This window comes from Diorhabda carinulata, chromosome 9 (genome assembly GCF_026250575.1).
Source record: "Diorhabda carinulata isolate Delta chromosome 9, icDioCari1.1, whole genome shotgun sequence".
Classification (NCBI taxonomy): Eukaryota; Metazoa; Arthropoda; class Insecta; order Coleoptera; family Chrysomelidae; genus Diorhabda; species Diorhabda carinulata.
In genome coordinates, this window is record NC_079468.1 from 4,453,786 (window position 1) to 4,462,039 (window position 8,254).

The 8,254-nt window shown below is 33.1% G+C and overlaps 1 non-coding gene across 1 annotated transcript; it reads right to left on the reverse strand.

Annotated features, from left to right (window-relative positions):
* Positions 1-2,104: 2,104 nt before the first annotated feature.
* On the reverse strand, positions 2,105-2,176 carry Trnam-cau (transfer RNA methionine (anticodon CAU)). Its single transcript has one exon. It is a non-coding gene; the product is annotated as a tRNA-Met (tRNA).
* Between the last annotated feature and the right edge of the window lie 6,078 nt (positions 2,177-8,254).

Consider the following 8,254-nt stretch of genomic DNA (forward strand, 5'->3'; position numbering starts at 1 on the left):
ACGATAACTTTGTCCCTGTCCAAATAACTCGGCTATTCTTTCAGCTTCGCGTTCACTTAACAATCTAATTCTATTCATTTTTTGTTTAACTAATCTCGACTTTAACACACCTTGATTGACTTAAATTACTGCTGTTCCCAAGTTGGTACAACAATAGAAAGAAAGAAACATTGAAATATGCTCAAAATTTCAAAAAACCACAAAAACGGTTATTTGCTGATAAGAAATTTTGCTACATTTTATCACTAACATTTAAGATACTTCAACTTTTTGTGATAGAAAAAAAAGGAACCCAAAAGATTGACATTTTAGGTTTTGATATTGAAATAAAGGGTGGTGCGTTATTTATGGCCAAGAGTTTATGTATTACTTCATTATTTAATATTTCATATTTATAATTTAGATTTTATGGTAATTTCAATAAAAATAAAATCGAAAAATTGGAGTATCGAGCCATCATCAAGTACCTGTATTTAAAAGGGTTAAAAGGTAAGCAGATTTACGAAGATATGATTAAGACCCTTGGGGATCAATGTCCTTCGTATGCGACCGTGAAAAATGGATTGTAGGCTTCAAAAGAAGTAAATTTTCCATTGAAGATGATGACCGATCGGGAAGGCCAGTTTTTGTGTCACTCCCTGAAAATTTCGATGCAGTTCATTACATGATTTCATCAGACCGTCGAATTGGGCTAAAACGGATATCTGAAGCACTGAATATTTCATACGAACACGTTCATCATATAGTTCACGTCAATTTGGACGTGAAAGAAATTGCTGCATAATGGATCCCCAAATTTTTGAATGTTGACCAAGAGCCTTGCAAGGGTAGAAGCATCGCGTTCGATCTGTGCTCAATTTGAAAACGATGTAAGCTTCTTAAACCAAATTGTTACTATGGATGAGACTTAAGTACATTTCTACGATCCAGAAACAAAGCAACAATCGATGGAATGGCGACACTCTGGTTCTGCAAGACCTAAGAAATTTCGTGTCCAAAAATATGCTGGAAAAGTTCTTGCTTCAGTTTTTTGAAATTACCATGGAGTAATCATGATTGGTTTTTTGGGTAAGGGTAGAACAATAACTGGAGAGATTACTATTCGACATTACTGACCATTCTACGGGAAAAAATTAAAGAGAAAAGACGCGGAAAACTATCCAAAGATGTTTTGTTTTTGCAGGACAACGCCCCTGCACACAAATCTCATGTTGCCATGTAAAAAATTTGTGATTTAGGGTTTGAAACACCAGATTTGGCTCCATCCGACTATAATCTCTTTCCTAAATTGAAAAAAGTTTAAAAGGTCGTAAATTTTCTTCCAACGAGGAGGTAATAAAAGCTGTGGATGTCTGGTTTGCAAAGCAAGAATAATATATTGAAATTTTGTTTGGTTCTACAGTAGGCTAAGAATTTTTCAATATATCCTCGTACATATGACATTCTACTTTACCCATTTTACCCATAATGATTGTGATGTATTTCCTTTTATCGACTTTAAACAAATTAGTATAATTGACTGATGTGTAATATTCGTCTTATTATTATTAATATCATCTTTTAAAACATATCTACTCATTATTATTGTTATACGAACTAGAAGTTCACCCATTTATAATTTTCATTTATATCTTGGTTTTCTTCGTACATTTCTCTATAACATTGAATTTATCTCGTCTTTCAATTCTTCATACTTCAAATTCACTTGCTTCATGTATCTCTGTATCTTTTCTCTTTTCTTCCATTCCAAGTTGGATATTTATATTGTTTTTTCCTTTTTTACATAAATAATTAGATACAGTCTTCTCACTGTTCTATATCAGAGAACTAAGTAGTGATTTTCTAACTGGTCGCATATGATTATTTCCTTTATTTTTTCGATAATTTTTTTATGGTGATTTTCCTACGTTTGTTACCAAGTTCCGTATAACGAACAGAATGATGTTTATAATTACACTTCAAATTCTGCCAAAGTTTGATCGTTGTTTTTTATAAAATAAAGACAATTGAACATTTTCGTCAAAATATATTCACTTTTTTTTCATTTTCCATACTGTATTCATTATCCATACAATAATCAATTAAAAATTATGTTCAAAAAACTTAGCAGAGCGTGGTTTCGATCCACGGACCTCTGGGTTATGGGCCCAGCACGCTTCCACTGCGCCACTCTGCTCATAAAAATAATATTTATATACTGTATGATAAGATACTCAAGATATTTCATAATAAATTTTTATTCATAGTATTATTGCTCTTTGTATCTTTAAAATAGAAAACTAAATGATGAAATAGTTATTTATTGTACAAATTTTATAAGACCGGTGCCGTCTTTATTGAAGCCCAGGCCTGGGGCTCCAGGCTCTTGGGAAGCCACTAGAAGACCAAATAATGGGGAAAAAAAATAATTTATGAAATGAATTTCTTTTTAAAATATATTCTGGATTAGGCGTTATCAATTATAACATCATTGAAACAAATTTTGTCTAGAGTATGAGGCTCAATTCTTTTGATAAAGAAGCAGTGAATAAATTGTTGAAACTTTATAAAGAACTTAATGAAGCTGCACGAACTTATTTGTTTCTTTCAGAAGATTATGTAATTTTGTGAACTGAGAACCCGTCTTTTTAGAAAAGGGCCCCACTCTATAGGCATAGGGTCCTCTGGTTTTGAGAGACGGCTCTGTATAAGACGTGCACGCTCACAACGAATACGGCTAAATTGTCGTATAAAACACAATTAAGTAAAACAAATTGTTTCTCTATTTTGCTCCTATTTTCTATTTTGAATTAAAAAGTTGTTTGAACATTATACTAATAACTATAATAAGGTACTTTCAATGGTCGGTAATTTGGGCATTCAACATACATAAAAATTTATATATCTCTGCTTCTTATTTATTAATTTAGGTTAAATTGTATCATATTATAACTTAAAATATAAATTCATTATAATACGAAATGTAACACGTGACAGAAAACATGTTTCTATTGGTTATTGCGGTTGTGACGTAGAAAGTAAGTAAATACTGAAATGTGGTAAACGCGTGTCGCCTTTCAAACGCCATTCAGTTGTTGTGAGTAGAGGTAATTGGTTGTTTAGGGCGATTTGTGTTTTTGTAAGGGTTTCAAAGACTATTCTAATTGAAATAATGGCCGAAACAGGATTTATCGAAGCAAGATCGGACAATCTACCCAAGGTAGATGCATTCATTGTTACTATGTCCTTTGCTAATAATCAATTATTCACTTCGTCTGAAATACGTGGAGTAAAAGCAGATACGTAAGTAAGTACTACTAATTAGACTTTCTTATAGTAATGTCATTATCACATTTTTACTTGAACTTAAAATGTAGTTATAAAGATGATAGCTTTGAAGGTTTGTTGTCGTTTTAATGCCAACGTAGGAGGTTTTTCACGAAATGCCCTTCTTCGGTCTTTCTGGCAATCAAATTTGGTTGAAACAGAAGTTTTTTTATAATTTTTTTGCATTGTGTTTGCATTTTCCAAATCTGTTTCAAGCTACATTGAAAAATAACAATAAGTTAACATTTTTTTAATACCAATAGATAAAACTTACATTGAAATGGTCTTCACAACCATATACTGGGCTGCCAAGTTTGAGGCTCCCAAAAATCCCTTCTTATAACTTGAAGCCATTGTTTTCGTCGCTTTTCCTCTCGAGGAACTTGCACGAAAACTTTATTTGGTGTTTTATACTAGTGACTGTACATTCTGGTACAATGCACCAACGATACGTCATCTTGTATTCTACAAAATTGAATACTCACAGACGTGCGAGTGTTTTTTCAAAAGAATCCCAACAACTCTGTTTAAACTGTATTCACTTCTAACCTCACTTAAGTCTGTTTACTTACTTTCTACGTCACACAACGTTACACTCACTCATGTGATAAAAAAAGCGTTTTGGCGCGTCATTGAAGTATTTAAATTTATGAACTAATATACTGTTTAAAAAAATTAAAAAATGGTGTGTGATTAAGAACGATATACTAAACGTAGTCAAGGTATAAAAAAAGTATGCAAGGACCATATTGGGTGATAACACTGATAAAAAAACTAGATGAACAATCGAAAGCTCTAAATTCTTATTAATTGATTCGTCAATTATAAAATAATTCAAAATTTTTCTTAAAAATACACGATGTATGAATGTATGAATGTTTACATATTACCAAAAAATCGTCATCGTACAGAATTCAAGTTACTGGTGACCGAAACGTTGAACAAAAGATTTCCTGTCAACTAAAAATCGACCAAACATAACTGTTAAACCACACAGCAAATGTTATCTACCATCAAAGGATTCACTAACTGTATGATTCACATTATTAGACGGAGATTCATTTTTTCATGTTGTTTTCGTTGAATTATTCATTTAATTGGACACCATATATCTCTTTCATTCAGTAAAATAAGATTAAATTAAAATACTCGTTCCAAATTTACAATAATTGATCATACACGCAAGAGAAATACACAATTGCAGATAAAATTTTGAGGTTATGTCGCTAACTCTAAGTCGCCTCTACTATCTACAAAGTACCCATTTCTGACGAAATAACTTGGAAGAATTAGGTGATTATTGACAAGATCTCAAAAAAAATTTTCTCACTGTTATTGTTTGACACTTCTTCTTCTTACGTTAGGACTAGGTCCTGTATTTTCATCAAGGGTTTGCCAGGAGTAGTTGGGATGCTGAGGACCAGCTTTCATACCACCTTATAGGTGGTCGTCCAACAGTCATTATTGCCAACATTAAAACAGATTTTCGTATCGTACCACTACGACATCCGTTTGTGTATTGTACTGTCTATGTTGTAGATGTAAAATAGAAAAACAAACATAATTACTTTTAGAAATTATTTCTCTTAAATATGTTTTGTGTAGTTTATTTTTAGTTGAAACACTTTTTCTGGCGTACCTACGTTTATGTTCATGTTTCATTCCTCAGCAGCTCAATTAAATGGAGAACAATGAACTTTCAATTAAAAACCTCATTTTTACATCGCTTTCAAAAGAAATGAATAATAGATTGTGCGAAATGCGCTTGGAAACTATCTGCATGCGTCTGTTTTCTCATTTATTAACAAAGAATGGAACTGCCGACAGAAATATAGTACGAGACAATTTGTAGCTAGATATTTTGTATTGTTGGTGACGGCCAACATTTCAACTTTTATAGAGTTTCATTACTATAATCAACAAGTTAAAGTGGAAAACTTTATTAGTGGACTTAAATGTGGAGGATTTACAGATTACCGTCTGTAGGCTATTCATATTTTGTCGCTTCTACCGACCTCTGAAATTCAGTATCTTGGTTATCAATTATTTAAATATCATTTTATATCAATAAACTTTCAACTTCATAATTTGAGAACTTGAGGGTTTGTGTAAAATACTTGATTATTTTCCAGTTTTATATTTAAAATAGAAAAATTTGAATCGGTGTTTACGAGGCTTGCTACTCAAGTTTTGAAATATGGCAACACTGATGTGATGGTGTGAATTCTGACATTGCCATCAAAAAGTCTGATATATTCAATAGTAAACGTACTCAGAACATATTATCATACGAGTTCAAAACCGGTGGTTGAGCCAAAAAACATTGATGCTGTGCGTAAACTGATATTGCAAAATCGTCATGTGAGATACTATGACATTGAGGCATACTCGGTCATTAGTTCCACTCGCTAACATTCAATATTGTAAGAACATTTGGCTCTCGAAAAGAATTGTTCGCGGTGGATACCGCATAATTTGACAATCGCTCAAAAAAGGTCGTTGCGGTGGTGCAAATAAATGCTTCAAAAGTCCTATAACACACTAAATAATAATCGACTGTATGCGTCGTTCATTATGAGCCAAATTCAAGCAATTGGTCGCCTGTTTTCTCAGATTAACTGGATATACTGCGACCGTTCCATTAGAACAACGTAGAACGATCAATTCTGAATGGTACAACAGTATTTGTATGCTGGTAATCGAAAAAATTAGATCAGCGAAATCAATCGCAGAAGACGAATCATTCTTCACCCCGACAATGCGAGCTCTCACACATCAGTTCAAACAAAAACTCTTTCGAACAGTCGAAACATCAAATTGATAAGTCATCCGTAGTACAGTCCTTGTTTAGCACTCGATGATTTTTTCTTATTCCCACAGGACTGAAGAAGAAGCGAGAATATTTTGAAAAACATTGATTGAATTAGATTGCATCGATTTAATGGTATTTGGGAATATAGAAAAAAAATTATATCAATTATTCATCAGTGGAAAATTATAAACAAGTTGTGAATATTATATTTCAATTATAATTTCAGATCGCTGTTACAAATATTCATAATCTTCTCGTTTAAGGTTGGCGTCTCTGTCCCTCGCAACATGAAACAATTCTCAAACGCTGAGATTTGTCCATTCCCTCATGTTACGGTGCCCTGCATTATATTCTGTAGGAGGCGTCTTAGTACTTCGTCGCTGGTGATTCTGTCAGATCAGGGTATCTGCAAGATGCATCTATAGAGCCTGAACTCAATTTTTTGATCGTTTGAGCTCTCGAGGTCCAAATTTCCACGTCGTACAGCAGTACTGGCCTATGCTATGCTGACGTGGAGGTTTGACAACATTGAGGAGTACTTGATAAATGCGTTTCGAGCCATTTCAATTCTAATCTCGACTTCTTCGTCTGTATCCATTTGATCGTTTGAGTATTTTTGCACTAACTCCATTAGTTTTCCATTCAGTGTGAGAATAGAGTTAATATTAATATTTTGGTTTCCACTTATAACCATGAGTTTAGTTTTTTCAATATTTATAGCGAGTCCTACTTTTTCACATTTTCGGTTGATTCTCTCTAATACGATTTGAATATTTTCTTCGCTCTCAGCCATTATAGCAGTATCATCAGCGAATCTTAAGTTGTTGATTAATGTTCCTCCGATGTTTACCCCCTCATGTCTCTCCTCCAGCACTTTCTGAAATACAAACTACAAATAGAGATTGAATAGTTGTGGAGAAAGAACACAGCCTTGGAGAACTTCTTTTTGAAATTCAATTTCGTCTGTCTCCATGTCCTCAATAATAGATATTTTTGATTAATCGTTTATCGTTTGGATATAAGTTAATAGTTGTTAAATTCTCCATAAGTTTATCGTTTTGGACTTTATCGGAATAGTACCTATATTTTACGAAACGTTTAGCAATTGTTCACGTTTAATTATTGACTATGCCTCACATAATGTTTTAGTGCGATTTTCATTAACTTCTAGTTCTGTAAAAATTCCAAATTTTGTGTAAACAATAAGAGATTTTTGACGCTACTCGAAATTTGCCGCCTTAGGGTACAGACTGCTTGTAAATCCACCACTGGGAAACTGGAAACTGGTTTGTTAGAGCTATAAAAAATCAGTGTCTATTCGAAAAAATATGTATCCCAACAAAATCAATGACCTTAAAAAAGTCGAAGGCTATATACCTGCTAATATTTTTTTAGAAGACGTCATATGAAAGTTGTTCGTTCTGTATTTATTTACATACCGAAATTTGCGTTTTGGATGTTCCATGTAGTGAAAGTGACTGTTCCGTACTTTACACTTTCGGGGCGCTCTAGAGTAGAAAACATCAACTTCCTTGAATGTGACTTTGACCACTTTAATGTTGACAGTTGACAGTTTCACTTCGATGATTTTGCATAACCTTAAATTTTTTAATTTCTGAAATCATTTGTTTTATCCGAAGTTTTATTTAAATTAATGAATTACAATGAATGATGATGAAAAAGAATCAACATCAGCGATGAAGAGTTACTCGAATCCACACCACCTGATCTCGCCGAAGAAAGCAACGCGGCCGTTCTTAATTCGTAGCCGGAAAAATCTCGTGAAGGTACGAAAAACAGTACGAGCTCTTTATGAAGTGGTGTCACCAGAAAAAGGCGAAAACCCAACGGAAAACGAGGTGCTCGCTCATTTTTCAAAATAATCTAAAATCTGGAACAGTTCTACTTTATGGTCTACAGTCCCAGGCCAAATTATTAGACGCACTGTATTTTTTCAATAATTTTATGTTTCAAAAGTCCTTAATTGTATATTAAAAATTTCATTATTGATTTTTATTCAATAGATTTGTTATATACTACCTATTTCTATTTATTTTTAAAATATGGCAACACTGTGTTAAGGAAGTAATACATGAACGTAAGCAAGTACAAACCTGTATCAGAACCGCGTCAGAT